Source organism: Spea bombifrons, chromosome 2, assembly GCF_027358695.1.
Source record: "Spea bombifrons isolate aSpeBom1 chromosome 2, aSpeBom1.2.pri, whole genome shotgun sequence".
NCBI classification, from domain to species: Eukaryota; Metazoa; Chordata; class Amphibia; order Anura; family Pelobatidae; genus Spea; species Spea bombifrons.
The window spans coordinates 38,289,436-38,315,000 of record NC_071088.1 but is presented as its reverse complement, the minus strand read 5'-3'; the positions used below and the strand labels follow the sequence as shown (position 1 = coordinate 38,315,000).

The 25,565-nt window shown below is 38.8% G+C and overlaps 1 protein-coding gene and 1 long non-coding RNA gene across 2 annotated transcripts in view; both read left to right on the top strand.

Moving 5' to 3' along the window:
- Positions 1-25,565, top strand: part of KCND3 (potassium voltage-gated channel subfamily D member 3) — a 187,606-nt gene that overhangs the window by 102,244 nt on the left and 59,797 nt on the right. The gene's annotated exons all lie outside the window — the stretch shown is intronic.
- LOC128475107 (uncharacterized) lies at positions 17,307-17,866 on the top strand. The gene is made up of 2 exons (XR_008346440.1): positions 17,307-17,770; positions 17,808-17,866. It is a non-coding gene; the product is annotated as an uncharacterized LOC128475107 (long non-coding RNA).

Sequence of the window (25,565 nt, the reverse complement as noted above, 5' to 3'; positions counted from 1 at the left end):
CACAGGCACATTTGATCATGCAGTTTTATATAAATAAATGTATTTTTTTTTAATAAAAGGCAAATTAAATAACTACGAATAACCTTCCAGGAAATATGTCCTTCATCAATTTTCCTTTGTTTTTTTAATGTATCAGCCTGTGAAAATACCTAACATGCTGTCATTTAAACAACTAAGATACATAGTATGGGTTTAAGGGTTCAACCTTGAAACCTTTTTATATTATTTTGGGATTACCAGCTCTATGGCTTGATTGGCCAGAAAATACCAGAGAAGCCCTTGGGTCTTCTATGTTTAAGCAGAGTAATTGCACTAAAAAAAGTCATATTTTGCATAATAAACTAGTATTTTATCACAATTACATGTTTTTTTAAACATCCAACAGATAGCCAAGGCCTGATCCTTAATACAATTGGGGACCCCACAGCTGCTTGTCTCCTCCCTATACCTGTGAACACAGGAAGTCAAGCATATCTCCTGGTAGCCTGGTGCTTGAATTCAATGTGCATACACACAGGCGTGTCCTCCATTATGCTAATAAATAAAAAAAAAAAACAGATACTTCTTGAGTCCCCTTAACTAGTAATGGCCTCTCCAAATATGATAGAGGTTTCAACCATTTGATTTCCGTTTCTACAATTTGTGCTAGGAATTATGATATTATGCATAATATGTGCCAACATGCCTTTAACAACTTGGCTCTCTGTATTGGAGTAGCCTATAATAGGCTGGGATAGCTACAGTTTGCCCCATAAAGGTATGCGGGGATACATGAGTACCTTCATCTATCCTCATCCAAATGAGGCCGTTATAATACATCTTTAATCTGCTATCTTCTATCTTCGTCCACACCTCCACTGACATAACCTGGCGGGAACTTCCACCAAATGACACCGCTTCCGTTAATCCTCATCCTGATCCTCTAATTGGGGGAGAGGAGGTCACCAAATCCACCGTCACTTTGCAGTAACAGAGCAATATGGCACTTCTGGTGGTGTCCTCTCCTCATTCTCCAATCTGTCCCCTTGTTGTTCTGGTTTACTACACACTGTTACTAGCCCCAATGTAATTTTTGTTAAAATTGTAACGTAAAATTGTATTTTAAATACCTGACAATGTGTACAGTTGAATATGTTTTTCTAGATGATACAAATAAGTAACACAATTTAAAGGGGAAAACAAAAGAAAAAAAAAGAAGTGATCTATTTTTCCAATATTACTAGATCTGCTATACCAAACACTTTACACGCACTGAGCATACAAGTTGACACATCTAACAGATCGTATTGTGCTGATAACTGATAAAAGTTTCCATAAACTGACACTTGTAATTATTTTTTATTCGTTTTTGTGAAGTCATTTGGGTTTTCAGAGATGTTAGTGGAGAAAGCTTGATTCCCCTAGCTATTTCCTGCCAGGTATTGTTATTATGTATCCAACACAGCTATATTCAGTGACAGCCTTCTTCCTTGGTTATTTTAATTTGTTAGGTGGAAAAGAAGACCTCTTTGATGCAACCTCACCCTTATTCTGTCCATCATTTGACTGATTAATGACTATAAGAGTAATAAAATAATTTAAAGTAAAATTCCTCTAGACCAGGCATGAAGTTCTAAGACGACAATGACAACAAGGTCAGAATTTCTAGAGAATACCTTTTCCTGTTACATTCTGCTAGGTAATCTACTAAAAAGCATATAGGTGAAATGTTAGGTTAACAGACAAGCGCATTGACTGACCTCAATATGGGTCTTTAAGCGTCTTTCAACTTTGGGTAAGAGGAAACAATGTCAGATACTGATCTGACCTCTGTGCTTGTGCAGTTTATCCACTTAAGGTCTGTTTATTCTCAGGATTGAGGAAACATAGCTCTAAAAAGAGCAGTTGAACTACAAATACAGTATGAACTGGAGGTCCTTTACTACTGAAAGTTAGTAAAAAGTAGACACAAGGTCAACCTAACCTAAGTGAACAAGGCAGAGAGCTACAGCAAGGACCAGGCGTGCCTGCAGGGTTCTAAGATCTCCTTGCTTACCTTCCCTGCAGCATGTGATGAAAAAAATCATTATTGAGTGAAATTAGGTCTGGATGCCATATTCCAGCTCCTATTGCTTAACAAAGTTGCAGGCACTCCCTCCAAATCTTGCGAACAATGCTACCTGTAAGGAATATAGTTAAAAATATATTGGTGTTGAAATGGAGACTTTTCTGAGTCCTGCCATCTGTTATAATCCTGACCTTGGATTCTGTCAAGCATCACCTTGATTTACTATCAGCACAGAGCTGAGCCCAGAAATATACCAAGGAAAAGTTATAATTTTTATATAATATAATATTTTGTGCCAGGATAGGGATTGGACTGTTTTTATGTGTTTGCCTGAACTTTAAATAAATCCCAGAAATAAATGTGACTTTATTAACTATTTTGATAAAATATAAAAAAGTAAGGCCTTAGAAGTAGCCATCTTTTTTACTCCTTTTTTGACTCTTGTACTTTAGTATTTACAATAAAGTTGATTAGAATGGGGCCACTGAAAAGATTCCAGTTACACTGGTTGAGTTTGTACGTAGAATGTGATCTGCTACACAATCCCTATGGCTGCTTCCTCCAACCTCACAATTGTGTTTTTCGGTAGTAACTTGTCTGCAGCTGCACACAACACAAAGACGTGTTGGCAGGAAACACAAAGCATTTTATAAAGGCTATTCTACTTGACATTTTGAGTCTAATTTTCCTTTCAATTATACTTCACCTTTTATACCCAGTGAAACAAATGCAATCAAATTTGCTTTAGTGCTATTGGATTAGTTTACAGGAAGTCTGATTCATTGCTATTTTTTGTTTTAAGGTTACTTAAACAGGTTTGCTTCTTAAAGAATATGACATGATAGTTCCAGGACAAAAAAAAAAACACAGGAGGAGGAGGAGAATGAATGAATCTGTCATTGTACAATTTCTGCACCTTAAGGGCAGGCTGGCACCGAAATAGTATTTGTGAGCTAAATGGAACGCTGAACCAAAAATAGCTTTCTAATCTTATAAACACTCAGTGGGTATAGATCTCAGCCTGATAATTTGATTAATGTTTCACAGGCTACGTTTTTCTCGCTGCCTTTTTTTTGTTAGGAAGGCCTTGAAGTGTGTGCAAGTAGAGCTGTTCCGAAGGGTGACATCACTATGAAGTACATTATACAAGGGATACATCCACCTATCTTTGTCAGACAGGCCCAGTTTTCAGGCATTGTCCCACCAAGCAACTCCATTGTCCCACTTATGCAGACAGTTGATATCCTGGGCTTGTTGAGAAGATCCACTGATATCTGCAGCCGGCCCAAGGAGATATAAAAGTCATGGAGGTCCATCCTGTTGCAACACACTCCATCACAGCTCTCACGTGGCCACCTTGTGTATTAGTTAGGTGGACAGTCCTGCCCCCCCCCCCGCCACTGTACCTGGTCCTCTACATTTGAATGTAAGCTTTTTATATCATAGCAATAACTATCTAGAATAAAAGGCAGATATTTAGATATACCCCTAAGCACGTACTAAATACAAAAGTTGTCTTTGGAGATTGTGTGTGTGGTATTGCTATTCTGTGGACAAGAACACATTATCTTGTAAGCTACTTCTTCTGCCAACTCACGGGCAGCCGGTAAGCTTCACATTTCCACTATGGCCTGAGAGGCTGTATTTTTAGGCAGTAGATTCTATTCTGGTCTGCGGGTGTTAGCATCCAATAATACTCAATATTGAGATTCTTTTTTTCATTAATTCTCTGCCAAGGTAACTTTCAGAAATGAAAAGACAGCTGATACAGCCAAAGAAAGAGACATTCCACTTTTTTACACCACTTTTTTAAAACAAGGCCAATAACAAAACTAGTATAGCATAAAATGGCTATTTGTTGGGTAAAACATTTGTTAGCAGATTTTAAGATTTTTTTAATAGCAAGCATCAACTTAACCAATGGTGCTCTTTATTCATTTGGCTTTAAAAGCACTTACCTAACCCTTATCCTCTTATTTCCCGATATCAGAACCAATTACAAAATACGTTACAAATTAACCAATCAAGAAACAAGTTCCATCCGCATTCTGTGAATTATCCTGGCCCAGGCTGACTAGTCCTAGGGCGGCAGTCAAAATATACAGCAAAATTTACAGTAAATAAATAAATAGCCCTAAATATTATATTGATTAATGCAAGGGAATTTTATGCCGGCCTTGGGTCTGCTTTGATAATATTAACAATGGAACAATGCAAATGACCCCGTGTCTTTTTTACAGTCTTATAGGTACTGTATTTGTCAACATGATCTCCCCAATTATCCATACAAACACATCTGAAACATAACTATTCTTAGGTATAACAAACACAGAATAACAGCTCGGGTTTACAAGTTGAGCAAGTAGATAATTTTCCTACAAAAATTTTAATTTTTGCATACGAGAAGGCAAAAGGTATAAAGATTAACTCTTTGCTCCCACATTTAAACCTTGTCTTTGCACTATAAGCCTGCAAGCTGTTATTTCAAAGAAAAAAAAAATGGAAACCACAGATGCAGCCACTTAGCAGTGAATTGCTTCGGTCTCTGGGTACCATTTGGACTTATCACATCCCAGCGTGTTGCTCCCATAAACAGCGGGAAGGCATCCCACCACATGGAGGGAATGAAGACAGAGCATCCTATTACAACCACTGCACACCTGTTTCTCTCTTTTCATGCCGTTATAGGGACTGCTCCGATAATCCCTTTGTAATGCACTGCTGCCAACACGATTGGTTTATATTTAATCTCTAATATCACTACTGCTTTCAAGCATCACTAATAATTATTTATAGTCATATGCGACTATGAAGCATCGATTTTACATTTGGAAAGGAAATTCCTATTAGTTATTTTACAATGAGGATGATACCGCAGCCAGCCCAGATGCTACACAATACAATTCCCAGCATCCTCATCTCTCATCTTGAATTTCTCTGATCACGGTTTCCTGATCAGACACGACTTAATCCTCAATTTAACAAAAGCTATGTTTTTTTCACTGAGTGAAATTAATTAGTAATGAATGCAAAGTTCTGATTACATTTACCAACCCCTAACATTTTTATAGTGATTTTTGCTACAAGGCACTAAAAATGAAAGTGTCAACTTCCACCATGTAGTAACTATGCCAAATGAAGCATGATGCAGAGTTTCCTCCATAAGCAGTCAATTTTTCACATGAGTCAGAATGTCTATCTTTGTTATGACCTTTTATTTATTTAGCATAAATACATTACTGTAGACAGCTGTAACCCACATTGCAGTACTGTGTCATAGAGGAGCTGTCCTTTGTGCTGGTTTCAAATACTCCTTAAAATCCCACAGCTGTTGAATACCTTTTTTTGAAGGCCCTGCAGTTTGTCTGTTATGTAGATGGAGAAGGGCCAGTCAAGGGAGTCATGGACCTGGCCACACCATGGTACAGCTCATAGAGTTGACACAAGGCCAACAGACATGCATCCCTCTGCTGAAAGGGCAAGGTAACCCTTAAGCCAATTCTGCCATGGCTCTGGTTACCACTCCTTCACATAACACCTAAATGGCATTACACACGTCAACAAATCAAGCCAACGACAGCCCTTCCTTCCTGTCATACTTTTACACCACGGTTTTGAATCAACTGCAGAACTCCTAATCAGCCTCATAGATGTATTGTGAAAAGCTAACAAACATCTGCTAATGGGTGTATTCAAACTAAATTTTGAATTGAAAAGGTTGAACTTTTTTCAGTCTTCCTATGTGCTCAACAATGTAAGCACAACTGTTGTCAAAATGGCAATTGTTGTAAGTTAGTAATTCAAGGAAGTCTAACCCTTATTCTCAAGATCAACAAACATGACAACTTGAATCTTCTTTACAGTAAACACAGAGAATAAAATGTGCATCATTGAGTAACTGTTGAAAAATAAATGTTATTATTGACCCCAGTGTGTAGGACACCATTCAAGCAACAATTTTACTTTATTAATTAAGGACATGCAGACAATCTTTTAGACAGATCATTGAACAAAATGTCAATGGTATGATCTTCATAATGAGCAAGGCATTAATAATCCCTTTCATGACCAATGACGTATCAGGTTTGTCATGAAATGATGTCCCTAAAGGGCCAGTGACCTACCTGGTCATCATATATAAAAAAATGATCCTAAGATTAATGACCCAGATTAAAAAAATATATTTTTTTAATTTCTGCCTGACCCTAAGGGGTTATCTTTTTATGTATATTGGGTAGTTAGTGTGATGACACAGCAAAAACATGAAAATTGCTCTGGTCCTATCGTGTAAAAAAAGCCCTCATCCTTAAGGGGTTAAATCCAATTTCTGTATCGTGGATAGAAACACAGTGTGAGTGATAAATGCTATAAGCTACTTGTATTGACAATTATCAAACAAAACTATATCACACGACCCAATGAGGTTCCGTTTTAGGTAAACAGCCATCTGTTTACGTTTGATGAAACTAATGGTATAGGATATATGGAAAGGTTAAACCACCTTTAATGTCATCATTCATTAGTGCAGGTAAAACATGTGTTTAATTGAAAGCAAATAATACTGATGATAATAATAATTACAATAATACTGTTATTTTTCGCAAAAGCAATCGTTTGGTTTTCCTACTTTTGCAGATTTCACAGAGGCATCCTGTTCCAAGTAAAGACAATGTTTTTACATATTTGTGGTGACCTCTTTTCTTAACATACGGTGGCGGAGCTAGTTAAGGGCCCTAGTGTGAGATAGTTTGTTATAGATGGTATTTTTTACAGTCATAAACTTGACAACATAAAATATTGCAGGTTCTACTCACTAAGCAAAGAATTGGTGAGAATTTTAAGGAACATGCAAGAAAATCGCAAAACTGAGGCCAAAATTTCCGAGTTGGAATAACAGCTGAATTGGACTCATTATTTTGGCCTCAGTTTTTAAATTCTACTTTAATTGTCTTGAAATGTGTTCCCTATCCATAACTCTTTTTCGGATATATATTATTCCTTGATGTCTTCTTGCATCTTTTTTATTAAGCATCTTTACTTCTTCCTCATGTTTGTTTTAGCCCTCCCAATTTACATTTTTTTACTACTCCATACCTGTATTCCCCCCTCAGCTCGTGTATTGTTCCCACAATCCCTATAGTGTAATTTTCATTTACACCAACTTACATTAATGTACATATATCAAAGAATGGGGCGCATGAACATGTGAAGAAAAAAAGAACAAAATACAATAGTGTAATAAATCCAAGTAATAAATATGAGTGATAACAACGTGATGCACTCACAAAGGTAGTAAGTAAAAGAGGCCCATCAAATGAGAAAAATTCTTCTGGGTATCTTTAATGTACATACTGACATATACATACACACAAATGTAATTCAAATATAAACAAACATACTCACAAATTGACTTGTACATACGCATATAGTATACTCACACGTCCAGTTCACACGGTGGGAATTTTCATCTATTTATATACATATGTGATTCATATTTTTTGTACACCTACTGTCTTATTTTGTACACTTACATACTTTCATACGCACACACACTAACATACTTCCACAAAGAATATATATGATAATATATATATATTGAAAATTAGGTATGGATTGAAAACGCTCAGCTTTTAGTATTTAAAGACCACTATGGTACAACTGTATTCTCTGAAACTAAGGTTTCTAACTTAAAAGAAAACTAATTTGTACTCCTATGACATGTTAAGAGGTTGTCCTCACTGCCTATAAAGGAACTCACTGATTGTCTGGCTGATTTATAATAATTGCTATGGAGTTAATGGCCTAGACAGACTACAGCTGGTGCAAAAGTACTGGAAGAGATTTATTCCTTGTTAGCAACTAGCTATCATCTAACCACTCAGGAAAAGTTCCTTCAGCATTCAGAAGTTAAATATAATTGAGGAACACAAACTTCTAGCTCTCCTATAGGTCACAGGTTTTAGTACCTCAATGGAGGTCTGGATCTCCTGCCTAAGCACCCTGATGTTACCAGCAGAGGTGCTTGAGTCACCCATAGCTGAATTTCAGTTGAGCTGGGGCAAGTTAAGAGTCAGGCTGCATCAAAGAGAAAACCAAAACAAGAGGTCCAACCTGTCTCGTAAGTAAATAAAATATCTATCAGACAAAGTTTTGGAAAAAAAACGGGGACTCTCTATCAGGCTGGAGATCACAAGGCAGCCTTGACACTTTAAAGCCATGTTTCAACGCTCATGTAGCCAGATGGCCAGTCCAGGCCTCCTCTGTCTGACCAGAATACAAGCAAATACCCTGCAGCGATGTGCTGTAAAATCTCAAAAATAACACAGTGCATAAAGCAGATGCAAGTTGTGCAGAGTCCACAATTATTTGGACTTCATGCAAACAGCCTAGGTCAGAAATCATATGGTGGTGACTAGCCCAACTGTTGGTAAAGCTGATAATGGTGGGAAGGTTTGAAAAAGCCTAAATACTTTCATGTCCTTGTAGGATTTCAGTGGAGGTTATGTTGGTCTTAGCATCTCCTGACAGTAGAAATTGATGACTCTCAATTATTCAACATTGGATCTAAATTATACATACTATGTATTATACTCACAATTTAGTGGTACATGTGGATCATAAATACAATAGTTCTTGTATTTTTGAACTTGAGTGAGCATCCATGATGGATGGTGGCATTTCATTGTGTTGTTAGATTTTTCATCCATGAACTGTGGTTTTAGGCCTTTCTGTATTATTATAATTACTGTTATTTATACCATCCATGGTTCTATTCAACAAATTCACACCTCAGGGCAGTAATGCAGAGCTAATTGGGCTGGATACCTTGAACATGAAAGTTATAATGTTTGTGTGCTACACATGGTTTCACACAGCGCAACAGATCTGCTTAGAACAGGTTTTTATATTTAACATTTGCACTAAATCTTTCATTTGTTTTATGAACTAGACTTGCACATACACACACACACACAATCTAACACATACACTTATACATATAAACATGCACACATAACTATCCTCTCTAGACACTGTACACTTACACAGATACACATTTTTTTAAAATTGTATATTAGTTAGGATATTTATTTCATTTTAATTTATTTAACATATTTATTCTGTATGTTTATGCAGTATGCTTCTCAGAGTCTGCATGTGATATTCAGTTGATCTCTGTTTCCATATGATTTTCATTTGATCTATACCCACAATGCAGGGTTTGCATGTGTTATTCAGTTGGGCTCTATGTTTCTATGTGGCTTGGTCAGCAGCAGCATGCTAGCTGCAGATCTGCTGCTGTCCTGCTAATGCAGGGTGCACCTGCCTTGGCACTCCCCTGCCAATGCCACCCCCACTAAGTAATGGACCAGTGGTAGGGCTGGCCCTTCTTCTTGACCATTGGCCTGTGCTTGCCACCAGAGTCAAAGCAGCTAGCCCTCTCCTGCTCTCCCTTACATGTAGACAGATATATACGCATATTATATGCCTCTGATATATATCTGGAGCGATGTCCGCCAAGCTGCATAACAAGAGTAGATCAGCATCCAATTGGCAGAGCACCCAGTGACTTAGTTTGATCAATCAGTTGTTTTTTCTGAATAAACCAAATATTCATTATCATTTATATGTTGAAATCTTTGGGTTTTTGAAGGCTTATAATGTTCAAATGTTTCTGTTGATTAATCCTTGATTCCCTGTGTCTTGTGGCCTGGCAGGCACTGTGCTCAACCTTAATATGGAATGTCCCAGGGCTGGCCGCCTGTAGCACCTGGACTCCTACGCCTTTAAGGAGGCAGGAAGAGGCTGCAATAAGGGGCAAGGATTGCTGTGCGTAAGGGTGGGTGTAGCCCCAGTTATAATTTGAAGAGCTGGGGAATGGGTGGAACCTAGGTAGGGAGTAAGCATGACCAAACGCCTTTCTCCCTACTTTAGAATGAAGAACCCAACCCAGAGAAATAGGATTTTCCAACTCTGGACATCAGAGGTGAAAAGAGGACCACCCAATGTCTAAACTGTTTTTATAACTTCTCCTCTGAACACTATATGGAAACTCAACTTGAGGAAGGCAACTGGTTGTTATATAATATTTCTCATTTATATATCGAATTGTTGTGTAAGATTACAGCTTGAAGGCAAAGATTAATGTTTTCTTTCTTCTCCTTCCTCTATTCCTAGTTCTGTAAATCCAGATGTGTATTCTAATGAAGCTAGCATAGAGCTGGTGCATTGACATTCTTATTTGAAGCTACTTTGGTTGCTCTTGACCAAGCGAACTGTGCAGGCGCAGGAGATTAATGCACCCAAGTCTTGCAAAGATAGCAATCAGCCCCTTGATGAAAGCATTAACATAAGCAGCCTGTCTGCTCTGCTCTGCTATTGTCATGGAACAAAGATCTGCTGCTCGACTGATTTTCACTTGTTTTGCTCAAAAATAGCAAGGACAAAAAAACTAGTTCAGAGCAGCCTTTCTAAAAGACTTCTTGAGGATGTGGGGAGTTTTCAGTCTAGTATATAATTAATGTTTCCAGCACTGAATAAAACACCTTATCGAGCACAGATTTGAAAGTGCAGACCCACTTATCAACATATTTTAGAGCTGCTACCAAGGAAATGCAATCACAAGCTCAACACAGGTCTCTGACTTCCTGGCTATTGGCCTTACAGCAGAATGATTCTGGTTCATAACTGCACATTTTTAAGAAAAATGATCATTTCATTATGTTTAAGAAATAAATGAAAAAGCATAACATGTCTCTGAGGACCTTCCAGGTTACCTGAAAGATCAAATGACACAATTCACCATGCAATTCTTTAATTCAACCAGTCAATATAAACTGCGCTCAATTTTGGACTCAATTTAGTTGTTTGTCATAGGTAAGGATCACGTTTTACTTTGGATTTAACCCTGTCATTTATTCTGCTATACTATTTTGGCTTTCAATTTAGCTACGGCCTTAACCTGGAATGGATAGTTAGTGCTCTGCCCGATTCACACCAAAACAGCCTTTAGGAACCACAGGACTTTAAAAAGCGGCCCTGAGTATGCCAGGCTATGTGTCTACCGGTTTTGCACCAGTAGGCTTTGTGGTTGCTGGGATTACTGTGTCCCCTGTGTCCCTGTTCAGTTGTTGCTGGTTCCTGGCACACCTGAGGTCCATCAGGAAATGTAGGGCCTTTATAACCAGGGTTGCTCCAATGCTCCTTTTCTGGAGCATTGTACTTCCTGGCACCACAGTTATATTGCTTGATCTGTGTATTCTGTTGTTGACCCCTGGCTCTGGACATTGTTGACTTTCCCATCTCCTGTTTTGGTTCCCCGTTTGGCTTGATGATCATCTGGTTATTGACCTTGGACTACTCTCTTTTTCCAATATAATGTGATTTTTTACCTTTTTTTACCTTGGCTTGCCTGACTTCTGCTGCCAGTTTTTCCGGACTCTGCTGCCAGTCTCCCGGACTCTGCTGCCAGTCTCCCCAGTCTGTCAGTCTTGTTTCTGTACATGGCACCCAGGAAGAAGACCTAAGCTGCAGCAGACAGCTACCTTTATCCAGGTGCGCCCCCACACCTGCTTGCCCCATGCTGGGTTCTGATTCCAAGCCTGTTCCTGCTCAGAGACTCCTACCAGACCCGGTACCTGCAGTCCTGACAACAACTGACGGAATCTGCCTACTCCATGTCTACTATCCAATCATCTAAAGACTCTCTAACTACCATATGTGCATCTGTAATGTTGTGTATAGTCAAATATGAAACTCTCTGAAATAAGTAATTGACCTCATGCAACTTCAAAGGGGGGGTGAAATACAGCAAGGAAGGTGCTTTGCGGATTTACTGCTAAATGAGTATCCCTTTCAGACAATCACTAAAGGTAATTAGCCGTGTAGACAGAGACGCTGCTGGAAAATCGCTGTGCAACCAACCTGTTTACTAGGTTTTGTAATTTCTTTGTTTCCTCAACAAATTCCTCAGCCTATACAAAGTAATTGAGAGATTGTGGGTAATGTCAGCTTTGCATTATACACTGCAAGTGATAACACAGCCATTGTGCGCACTGTCCATTATTACAATAGCACAGAGACTTAAAACTCCTCTCCAGCTGCAGTTAATGATACTGCATTTCATAATCTCCATTCTTCCACGCACAATACTGTTACAGAAATATTCAAGAGTCTGTAAAGACGACAACTAGAGACCTCTCTTAACTAGTTATGACTGCTTATTGATGGAAATGCAATGGAAAAGAGTGCAACCAACGCACACATTTTTTTTATTTCACATTTCTTGACAGCTGTGCTTAGTATGTACCATTTTTGTATGTATTAAAGCGTCTGCTACATACATTTCTACTATAAGAGGGAACATATCACTGTCTGGTAATGTTTGTTTTCCACACTGCTGTTTAACAAACATAGCCCTCTTTTTCCCTAAGCCGGTGACACTTTTTTTTCCCTTGAATGTCAGGAGCAAAACAAGACAAGATTAAAAGATTGCGGTGGTCTCCACAGCACAGGAACAAAGTTGGCATTTATGATTTTTTCTCTCTCCCTAGCAAAGGCTAGGATTCATTACCCAGCGGTTCTGGCAATTTTCACAGCGTGATAAGATGTACAGTTCATATCCCTGCCTCACTGTGCTGCCACTTACCAAAAAATCTGGCTGCAATGCAGACCGAGCGTGAACCCAGAGCTGGAATGGAGAATTCCTTGCTGCAGCTGTTTGCAATTTGTGTACCTCTTAATCTAATTTATAAGGCAGGTTAGTTGGCACGCACTTGTTCTCCTGCGAAGAGCGTTGGAAAAAAGAAAATAGAAAACACTTAACCTGTCATAGGAAAATGAAAAGGCCTTTCAGTTTTTGATTTTAACTCTGCTGCTTTCACATGTGGCGAGAATATAGCTTACTATTTAATTAGCTTATCCTATTAAAATCAGGGGTGGTCCTGGTATATATAATCAGTTTGCTTAAGGTCCCCACTGGTCTAAGAAACATGAGAACAGTGAGAACGTAGATTTGTCTTAGATTTACCACAAATCAATGAACTAGCCCTCATATATGATTATATTTACATATTTATATTTACATATTTAGCTTACATATAATAATTAATTCATTTGCATTTGAGATGATGCTAATGTAAAATCTATTTATTCAGGACCCCGTAAATCCTAGATCACTGATCAGAACAAAGGAGACCTTTTAACTCTGGGCTTGCTTTTATTTCATGATCTCTCTATCCCTTATATCATCATGGGCCCCTTTCTTGCTCTTCATACATTTTAACAGAGCATGTCTTGATGGTAGGTTAGTGGAGAAGCAAGAAGACATGTGCCTGAGAAGAAAAAGGGGAAATCAGTACATGGGTCATTGGCTTCTAGGAGAAAAGAGTTCTGTACTGTGGTACACCCAATCAGCAGCCCTTGTAATGTTGGCACATCTCCCTTCAAAAAGTTCTTCTAAATTCAAATCTATCTATTCTGTCATCTTTGCATGTCATAGTTTCTCCACTGCTCATATAATTTCCTTCTCATAGTCCCTCCTTCCATTTTGTCACCTACAACTTATCCCTACCTGTGATTATCAACACTTCCTGATCTTATGGTCTCTACTCATTATCCCTACTAGAGGTAGAAGTATACAGAATGGTTCCCTGAAAGGCATAATATTCCTGTTATACCTGCAACTCAAACTGTAGTTCCCCACTCATATTTGTCAATATTTTACAGTATATCATCAAAAACTCTGGCATCAAGAAGAAGTAAGGAGAAAGCCAGGAGCTTTTGATCTGATGTACAACACTGTATGACTTAGAGACAGAGGCCAGAAGCAACTCAGTTATCATGCAAGTGCAAAAATGAGTGGACTGGTGGACCTGATGGTTTGTGTCTACGGGCCACTGTCATTCATTCCAGGGAAAAGTAACATGTCAGTGGTTATTACCTCAGACGTCCCTCCGCATCTTCTGTCTTCCCTGACACAAACATATCTCCTTTTTATTGCCCATCATAATATTCAAAGAAAAATATCATTTCAGCAATAGTAATATTGTTATTATTTTATGGAGGTAGGGAATGTGCAACTAAATCCATCAGTCTTGATCTATGATCTACTATGTTATGGCATATGTTAGTTCCGTACATAACTATACAGTACATGTATTGTTCGAGTGGGTTTTTCAGATCATACACACATTGTTTTTGTATCCCTCACAGGCATCTAACTGTTTTGAATGTATTTGGATTAAATAAGTAAAACAATACTAGAAGTAGTACCTTTTTAAGTCTTTGCATTTATGCCACTGGACGAACACATCTATTCTCAACGATGTACATTTAGATTGTTAGAAGCTTTACAGGTCATTGAGCTCCTGTATGCTAACTTACTGCAGCACCTTTCATTTTTCTATGTGTAATGATTTTATTGTACTGTAAACCAAATGTCGATATTTCCATCTATAGGCGATAAATATAATTTTAAAAATTAAAAAAATTTAATATAACAATACACATACATGCGAATTCCATTTTGTGTCAGGACTCTTTTAACCCCTTTCCAGGGTTGTTAGGAAAGATGTTCTTCTTACCCATGTCACTTTCTGTTAAGCAGCTGATGGGCTAGTGGCTGAAACGGCTTCCTTTTTTTACTTGTGAGAAACTGAAAGCACAAAACACACCTTAGGCATGAAAAGTAATTATGGGCCAAGCTGGCCAAGCAATGATAAGACACACAGCTCAAAGGCTTTTTCAACAGCTGACAATTTTCTCTTCTATTAAATCACAAATAATATTGTCAGTAATAATAAAACAGCCCAAACCTCTGTTTTTCCTAAAAGAGTGTGTAATTATTATTTTTACAATTCTTTCAAAATAACTGAGATAAGTATGTGACATAGTCCTATTTCTAAAATTGATTTCAATGTCTGTCAAGTGTATAGGTCCAGATTGGTCAGTTCAGATGCAGAAAGCTATATGAGAAGCAAACATAGATGATTACCTATGTTTATAAATATACTAAACACTACTGGAGGTCTAACTACATTGATCGTTATATGGAATTTATTATAAATACTATACTGGCACCATACCTGGAAACAAGGCATTCAGGTCCACATCAAAACACATATGTATACCTGGGGTAGGTTAACTGGAACATCTCTAGGGTAGGCGTATACAGGGAGAGGGCACTTCTCCACCCAGAGACTCAAAATCAAACTCATCAGTTCTCAGGTATGCAGATACCGGGGAAGGAAGCCCCCCAACACAGTTTACAGGTCTTTGTTACACCTCTGTGTCTTGTTATTTACTGTGAAAGTCTCATACTGGGCATCTCCATTCCTTCTTACTAGACTTGTGCATTCGTATTCGGGCGAACATGAAAACGAACACGAAGGGTGCGTTTTCGTTGTTCAGCCCGAATTCCGAAGAAACCAACATGGCGGCCGCAAAATGTATACGAGGACACACAACACAAAGAATCTTTGCGTTCGTCTTCGTTTAATAATATCCCTGGTCCCTTCCCCATCTAGCCTACCTTATCTACACAGCATTGCAGAGGTTCTCCATCAGGAGCCACGCGAGCCACTCTATTGGTCGCCTGCAGAGGCCTCCTCTGGCATCAACCTACGGATCCATATTTTCGCCGTCAGGAGTTAAGGACCTTTAACATCTGATGGCGGAACTTGGCCTGGGGAGAAAATGGTCTCCCCGCTCCAAGAGTTAAAGGTTCGTACAGACCTTTTACTGTTGGAGTGGAGAGACCAGTGGTCTCCCCCGGACGAGTTTCAGCACCAGGATTTTAAAAGTCCGTACGAGCGACTCTATCGGTTGCCAGCAGGGGTCTCATCTACCATCAACCAATAGAGTCGCTCCTATGGACATTTAACTCCTGATGGCGGACCTACGGATTTCTGCTCCTGTTAACCCCTACGATGCTGTGAAGATAACGGGAGTGGAAATCCGTAGGTTCGCAGTAGCAGCTTTGGCACCAAGAGTTAAGAGCGACTATTGGTCACCGGCAGGGACCTCCTCTGGCATCAACCAATTGGCCCCAATAGAGTTGCTCGTACGGACCTTTAACTTCTGAAGCGGGGAGACCAGTGGTCTCCCCAGGCCAAATTTCGGCACCAGGATTTTAAGTCTGTACGAGCGACTCTATTGGTCAGCAGCAGGGGGCTTGTCTGCTCGTATGGACCTTTAAAATCCTGGCGCCAAAGCTGCTGCCTAGTGCGTGCCGCGTTAACCCCATATTAACCCCTTCTACAAAAAAAACGCCAAAACAACGAAGATAAAAAAAACAAACACGAAGAATATACACGAATATTAACCTGAACCGAACAAAAGAACGGGCAAATATTCGTGGAATACGAAGATTTTTTTTCCCACGAAGACGAACACGGAGAGTTGGCCGGCGCACAAGTCTATTTCTTACTATCTCTATATTGAACTTTTTTTGGTCAGTGTAAACTCAAAAAAAACAATATTGGGAGTTATAGATCATATTGGCATTGATGCAATATTGTAAGGGAAACCTTCCATGGGTTAAAGCATTTTTACCATTTTGGATCAGAATTGCTCTGTATACATAACCTACACTGCATATAACCACTGGGAAGGAGGAACAGAATATCGATTATCTATGATGTCATTCAACAAGTGTATAGCACTGCGTGAGCCATTGTCTGACTTGTTAGATGTTGGTAAGGAAAAAGCAGAATTGGATAAAGTCCCCTAAAGGAACACAAAATTATTATATGCCCAATATTCTATTTTACGTTGAAGCTGTTTTATTCTTGCTAGTAAAAATGTGCCACCTCTAAGTGTGTGTATATTACAACTCAATGGGATGCCTCCAACCACAGCTTCTTTGGGGAGTCTTTAAGTTTGTGTTTGATATGTGGGCTGTGCGGATCTGCTCTCTGCCAGAGGAATTAATTGCAGGTCAGAGTATTCTGTGCCATTTGGTCTGGAGGTGTTTTGCCGTATGCTCACGATCTATTTCATTAACACAGTGCATCTGTACCTCAAGTCATCACTACCACAAATTAGATTTTTCATTATGGCAGTAGGCACGAGTCCCAAAAATCCTATTTATTAAAGTAATTACTCTGCAGTGACAGAAAAAGAAGAGTCTTCGCTGAGATGACTTTCCTGATTTTTTATTTTTTTTTGCTTCCGTTTTCTATCTTTTTTGTGAATAATGTATTTCATGATTAACAATAGAGACAGGAGTTTTGGCTCCACAAATGAATACAGAGCTGGGCTTTATTTACTAAGACAGGTGTTTGGTGATGAATTTACAGTTTATATGAGTTTATGCAAGATTGTTTTTAAATTACTGACTTCACTATTCAATATGATGGGACAATCCTGGCAATTTCACATGCAAGTGAACAGCCATAGTTGCCAACTATCTTCCAAAAGTTGGGAGCTTGCCCCAAGACATGTCCTGGGAAATCGGCAGTTGCAGGTGTCAGGTACATCTTTAACGTGGGGCAAAAGGTGCATCACCCCGGGCCAGTAATTCCTGGGGGGCCCAAAGCTGCTGCCTCTTGAGCCCAGTGGTTGGCAGGGTGCCTGTGTCCGGCCCAAAATTAAGGAAGCGCCAGGTCTATTCGTTCAGACCTTTGTTTTATTGCTCCCTCACAAAGCGTGCCAGCTATTGATGCTGAGCCCCTTGATATGGTGTCACTGAAGCTGTGCATATTGCAATGAAGCACTGAATCAGAGGTGTATAGGGACAGACCTCACACTCTCAAAAGGAGAGATAAACAAAAAAGAGAGAGAGAGTGGAAGAAAGGGTGAGGTAAATCAAAAAGGGGAAAAGGAAGAGATAAGAAGAAAGTATCGGGAGATAGAGCAAAGAAATCAGGGATAAAGAGTAAGGGTTGGGAGATAAAGAGAACAAAAAGGCATAAAAAAGGGGAGAGATAAAGAGAAAAGAGATGATACTGGAGATCGAAGAGAAAGGGGAGAGATAAAAGAAAAGGGGAGATGAAGACAGATGAAGATAAAGAGAATCCGGGTACTAAGGTATGTCGTTATGTTTGCAAATAGGATGCTGGGGCAAGTCCTATGTGTGCAAACTGGGTGCTGGGCTAGTCCTGTGGATGCAATCTGGGTGTTGGGTAAGAATATATAGTCATTTTGGTGAGAACATGCTAATATGATCTGCACCATAATAACTAGGCAAAGGTAAATGATGCTAATATGTGGGTTGAACAGAGTGGGCAGAGCTTTGGGGCAGTGGATGAGGTAAATTTTCAAGTAAATAATTCATAGCTTTGAATGTGATGTCACAACAGTAAAGTGAGGTAGATGGACGATGAGGGACCAGCTAGGAAAAATTAGGACAGAAAGCAGATAAGAAGAGATATCCTCCTTCTTCCTAAACTGGTTACAATTTCAGACAAGACATCTTCCTCTGCTGCACCACTAGTAAATACACCAGTCACGATAGTTGTGTGCTCACGATAGTTGTGTGACACGGGTAGGCCCAGACTGACCATCTAGCACACCAGCAGCTGGATATGCCTAGCCCCATGCTACATAAGTATAAACCATAGCATGTGGCCATGTTTATCCAGCCATCTGTCTCGCTTAAAGTGCCAGGACTGCCTTGTCACTGCTCTGGCCCTAGACACTGTATAGTAAGAATTCAGAGAGCTGGGTGATCCAGTGCACACCAGTCCATGAGCAGCGTGGGGGCCTAAAGCAGAGAGAGTGTGAATTCATACAGTACCCATAGCACTTTATTTGTTTCTCACAAGCATGCCTTCAATCATAATAGTGAGATTAGAACTACCATTTTAACAACTTTGCCACTGGGATGATAAAATCGGTAGGCCCAAAACAATCAGGGCATGCAGAAGAGAGAGAGTGTGGAACTGGGAATATAAAATGATTTAACTATGTATTATAAAGGACAGCACAATGTTTTTAGCAGGAGAATTTAGCCAGTGATTATTCACTTTATAGCCATCTTACTGAGCTAAGCAGCTGAACAGAGCCTCAGGTTTGCCAAAGCAGTAAATCTACAGTCACTGTTGAAGAATATTTTTTATGGTCCTTACCCCATTTGGCTCAATGAGAATGTTAGGGCACATAGTTCAACAACAACTCTTGCCTGCCTCAGCTGAATCATGCCATTTTAATTGTTAGGGTTCCCTGCGCCCGGCTATATTTGCGCCACAGCTTGCTCATCTTAGTGAGTTCCTGGGAAGCTGGAATAGACGCGAACTGCTGTGTGTTCACACTAAACAGAGCGATTTGTTCCCTCCGGCATATAGACTCCAAAGGACTGTTTGGCTGCTCATTGGTGTAGCGTGCCATGGACACTCTTTATATGTGCATTTATTATCATTAAACAGCTTGGATCTACATTGTTTCCAGATCTGTTATTTACAGTGGAATTCATTGGGTTTGTTTAAGACAATAATACGTTGCTACTGTACCTCTGGAGATCTGTTTGTGAGTCTAAAGTTATTTATATATTTTATACCTACTTTGACTTTGACTATTTTAGTGTTCATCTTTTCAGATCTTTTCAATCTATTCCTATAGTTCATTCATCATTTCAATCTGATTTTAAGTAAGTGTGCACTTTATAACAAGCGCTATTGGGTGTTTTATGGGTTTGTGTGTCATTTTTTTGTTAACATTTTTGTATGCAGCAGTTTGTGCACAATTGTCACCTGTTTTGCCGATGTCAACACTTTTCATTGGTCACTCCTTAATTTAAGTTGTCTAACCCTGCTAAATTGAGCTGGTGAGTCTAGACAACATTAATCCAAATCCAGATTGCACATGGTAGTTATTATTGGTTCATTACCCAAGGATAATCATGTTGGGAGTAAAAGTCATATCATTTTTTTTAAGAATGTTAATCAATATCATTGCTGTTATAAATGATAGTGGTGGTATATGGCCACTGTTGATTTGTCATATATTGAGTTAATAAAACTGTTGCACTTGGCGTGCAGAATTCATGTGAGGTTTCTCTCCCGCTCGGCATAAATCTTTCTGCAATAGAGTGCCCGTGGCATTCATTTAGTGCCAATGAAGACGAGACTCGTTCTGAATGTCGTGGCCCAGAAAAATAGGGCATTGAACTGTTCACCAGAGGAATATTCTCATCTCTAGCACACTTGTCTGCGTGACCTAGTTTGATTTTACAAATCTGCACATGCACGGAAGGTAGATTAGGAGAAAGAAAGACATCTGAATTAAAAAGACTAGAATTAACAATGAGCTACATGCATAAACGCCTATAATCCATCCCAAAAATACTAGAAAATAATCCTTCCGTGATAACGTGGACGTATCTTCTCTCATTGCCCCGCTGATGAACTCAGATGTTGTAGTCATTCTACATAATACTATTTATTTTCCTTTAAAGCAGATGGCTATTTTAACCCCTTACTAATAACAGTTGGTGCCTATAAGTACCGTATGTTTTACAACCTAGTTATTGAGAATACTGTTCACCTTCAACAAGTTGGATGTTATAGTCCATAAGGAGTTAAAAAAAGAAAATGAATCATGAATGTTAAAGATAGTTATTTAACTACATTTATTAGGAAGAAAGATTACATAAATTCAGATACATAAATATACATTCTCCAAGAAAATTAAACAACAAACTTCTGTTTAACTTTTGTAGGAGCAGACAAACCATGGTAAATTGAACTGTGTTTTTTTCCACCTGCCCAGCGACTGCTGGGGCTTTTTAAACTGGGAAGAAAGGTTAAGTTCTTTAAAATAAAATGAAATATGTTTTATATATGGTCATATATACTATCATATAGTCATGACATGGATGAGGCATGATTGGAAATGACAAAAAACGGGACACATTTGGTCTAAAAAGGCTTTATAGATGGGAATAGGCTAGAATATTGTTAAGACCATGTCCTCCCTCCTATCCATGGATCAGATGGTGTCCTAGACTCATGTTGAGCCTTCCTAATGGAAATCCAGCATTGTCCTTGTATCCCCCGTTCCAACATTTCAATTCCAAATATACCCATTTTTCACCCACATTTCAAATATTGCTTGCTCATGTCATCTATCCCTAACACTCCTCAAGAAGTGGTCTTTGCCCCCTTCCCTTCATCCTATGATGATTTAATCACCCTTGGCATAAAGGTTTAAGCTTGATCAACAATTTTGACTCCTAACATATAATATAAGTTTATTTAAACATAATTATATTTTTGAGCACAACTACTAATAATTTCCATTGAAAACAGGGCGACACAGCATGTCCCCACACCTGCTTTATTGGAATTGTTAAATGGTATAAGCATTACCTTAACCTTCCATCCGCTGAGTTATAATTCTAAATACTAACTCTGTACCATTTAATATAGCCTGCGTACAAAAAAAAAATGACAAAGGAACCCATTCACACAGCACTAATAAGTCACCATCAACAACAGAGATTCCCTCCCCGCTATCAATTAGAGTATCATAGATCTGTATCTCAGTAATTGCCTTTTTCTGTTTTAAATGACTGTTACATTGTAAAAGGTGCATTCAAACAGAGAAGTTGTCTGGCTGCTTAAACCCTCATCAAAGTTTTATGAAACCTTTATAGGATTCACATATAAGAAAACATTGGCAATCCAGCTGTTCTGAGCTACAGCTTCCATGATTCCCAGCCAACTGGGTATAAGAGGCTGTCTGTGAAGGCCCAAAGATGTTTCATAATGCTCTTTAGAATGTTCTATCCACACACAACGTACACATGACTGTTTAACAGGCCAAGGAGCATAATGTTATATGTTCTGTCCCAGTGACGTCTTCTGGTCTAGGACAGCAGTCCCCATGATGACAAACCGAGGGACAGAATGCCCTCTTGGACAATCAGGTCGCCAGTATCCCGCTGCTCAATTTTACAGGGGATTTCTGCTCCCCTGGCTTATTTACACTATGAAGGCTGTGCCCCCATAGTCTGTATTAGAAGGTGCTCCGTGCCTTTAAGACATGAAGCGCTGGTATATAAGGTCATGTCCAGGAGCTCAGTGTCTTAAAGGCACAACACGCTTTTCAAGGCAGTGCAGACCTGTACGAGGTAAGCACTGCCCTACCAGACTGTAGACTGCCTTCAATGTACATAACAAACCTCATCATATATATATATATATATATATATATATATATATATATATATATATATATATATATATATATAAAGAGCAATTAGCTGTACGAAAGTGTGGAAATATGAAAAGTATTTCCAGCAAGAGAGAAGATCACACTTTACTGGGTGAAAAACGCATAGGAAAAATGTCCTGAGGAGTTTGGAAGCAGTTATAACTGGACATGTTTGAAAAGTGGTCTGTCACTGTCGCAAGAATATTCTGTAGGTTGAATTGGTGTTTAGATCACCTTTTTCAAATGTACACCAGAATCACTTTTTAAATCACATTTTTAGCAAAGAAAGACTTTCAAGATCCTGTATTTTATTTTTTAATTAACTGTTGATCATGGGATAAATTGTAGAGCGCTACGGAATTTGATGGCGCTATATAAAACAAATAATACTAATAATAAATAATAATTAATCTAATGGTCTTTTATGTCAGGCCTAGACTGGCCTTCCAGCACAAAGGGGAATTGCCTGGTAGTTCGGTGGCTAATAGAACCACCTACTTTCTGAAACTCCATCGGGCACTGCAGTGTGAAGCTGTTGACTAGAAAAGCACGTCAGCATTCTACTTGGCGGCCGCTGGCCTTAAAGTCATGCTTATTTATCGCCAATCTGACCCTATTTTATCTTTTCTACTTTATGAGGAAACTGCCATAAGCTTTAGTGAGGTTAGGAGGTAATTTGTCTTCATCCGGATCAATGGTCTTCAGCCGGATCTGCTTCCAACCTTACGTACCATGTAAGAAAGTTATTAACTGCGTTTTTGTGGAGGTAGCATCAGCAAATGAAATGACCGTTCTCTTGCATGCACCTTCCTCCCACCCTACAGGAGACCTTGAGGACCTAGACCTGCAGCCATTAACATATTATTACTGCACACTCGTGATAAATCACCTGGACCAACAGAAGCTTTTGCTTTCATTTTATCATCTCCTTGTGTCTTTATGCAGGCCAAAGATGAAAATGATAATAATTACAGGGATATATTTGTAATCTATATGATAAGGATTTAAGTGCATCACTTCAGTCTCTTAGGTGATCATTTTCAAGAGCCTTAAATGGTATTTAAAGCTTACACTCTAACCCAGCTCAGATAACTAATAAACCATCACCTGCGTTTAACTTATGTTCACGTATTCCCACAGTGGGTTCTCCGTTATTATGTGAGAGGTGGGTCTGATTTAAGCTTTAATAACTCACGGTAACTTATGGAGTGAGAAGTTTCATACTCTGCAATTAAGCAATGATCAATTACTCAGCAGTTTTACTGCACTTAGCCTCAAATATTTAATTAGATTAAATATTTAATTATCAGATCGACTAGAGTGTAGACCTAGTTATCTAAAACCTTGTAATATCAGATGTTGTCTCCAGCTGAATTCCCTAGTATTTACAGACGGAAAAAAAAAAAAACCCGGGGGAACGAAGCTTAAGGAAGATCTAAGAAAAGCTGCGTTTTTCCTCAATGCAGTAGGAATTCTCTGAATTAATCTAGAATTCTTGTGACTGAGCGTGCATGCTACTTGTGGGATACACGATTGAAACTATATATAAGCTGAAGTATGATAGAAATTGCCCTAGGGAAGCATATATTAGGACTAAATTCTGATATTCTCTTTATAAATATCCTTAAACAGTATTGCGAATCACTGGTGGGTGTTATGAAATACAGCGATTGTTGTAGTTATTTCATCTCTTGTTGTACCCTCAGTATGGCAAATCTTCCTGCATTTGATTAGTGTTATTCTGGATGGTTAACGACCTAACAATCTGGGCCATAAACACTGGGAAGTATTAAAAGATATAATACAGGGCAAATAATATAATATTTTTCTATGCCAGATAGATAAATGCCCTGTTGTATTGTGGGAACATTGACAAAAAAAACAAAAACTAAAAAGCCCAATGTACTCCAATTATCATACCTGCAGATTTGCCCCAATAGCACCTATAGGGTAAGGAAATAAAAAATACCACCTAATAAACAGAGACACATAATCACTGAAAATATAGAATATTTTGAGGAAAATCCTTGAATGCTAGAAATCAGCAGCTTCCCCTTGCTACATCTCTGAAGAAGACACATTACCCAAAGCAAATGTTGGGTAAGACACAACTATTGGGACATTATTTTTTAGGTGATTCCAGAATGTGTGTATATGTATGTATTTATTTATGTACTGTATAATATATATATATATATATATATATATATATATATACCGTATTTGCTCGATTATAAGACGACCCTGATTATAAGACGACCCCCAAATCTTAATATTAATTTAGGAAAAAAAGAAAAAGCCTGAATATAAGACGACCCTATAGGAAAAAAGTTTTACCAGTAAATGTTAATTCATTTAAACAATTTTTTTAATAAAAGCTATGCTTGAGAAAAATATTTTGGTTTTATTTCCTTCTATTTTCCAACCAGCCCCCCAGTTATGCACATCTGCCCCAGAAGTGCCTTATACCCCCTATATGCCACTGTGCCCAATGATATGCCTTTTAACCCTCTAAATGCCACTGTGCCCCATGATATGCCTTTTAACCCTATATGCCACTGTGCCCCATGATATGCCTTTTAACCCTATATGCCACTCTGGCACTTAGAGGGTTAAAAGGCATATTATGGGGAAGAGTGGCATATAGGGAGGTTTAAGGCATTTCAGGAGGCAGAGTGGCATTAAAGGGGTTAAAAGGCATTTCACAGAGCACTCTGCCTCCAGAAATGCCTTACACCCCCCATTTAACACTCCCTCTCCCTCCTCCAAACTTACCGGTGCTTCTGAGTTGGGGGGGCGCATAACACAGGAGGGTCCCCTGCATCTGAGCCCCAGGTGCTTAGTCCGGGCAGCATGTAGAGCTCCACGCGAATCGCATAGAGCTCTACACGCTGCCCGGACTAAGCACTGGGGACTCAGAAGTCATTCCTGCCCCTGTGTTCAATGATTCCTATTTCAGTACAACCTGAGCAGTTTTTCAATGAGAAATGTCACTTGCTTCCTCACCCCGTATTTGCTTACATCTGTAAGATGACAGTTCCACTTTCACACAATGTTTTCTTGGCACGACAGCCTTCTAAGCGGGCTAGCAGAATGGTTCACAAAAACAGGAAGGACTTAACAGAACAACAAAGTGTTTTGCAAGGTGAAATTACACATTATAGTTGACCAACAACCTGATTTTTGGTGAACACACCATTATAGATCTATACATCATTATTCATCTTGAAGACTCCATATTGTAACGCTAAGTTTACCCTAATCTTATAGTCACTACAACTAATATTTCCCATTTGTCTGCAAAATACTCCGGTAATTTCCATCTTATAGTAACAAAGGACTTAAAATGATTTGCTAGACAATGCTA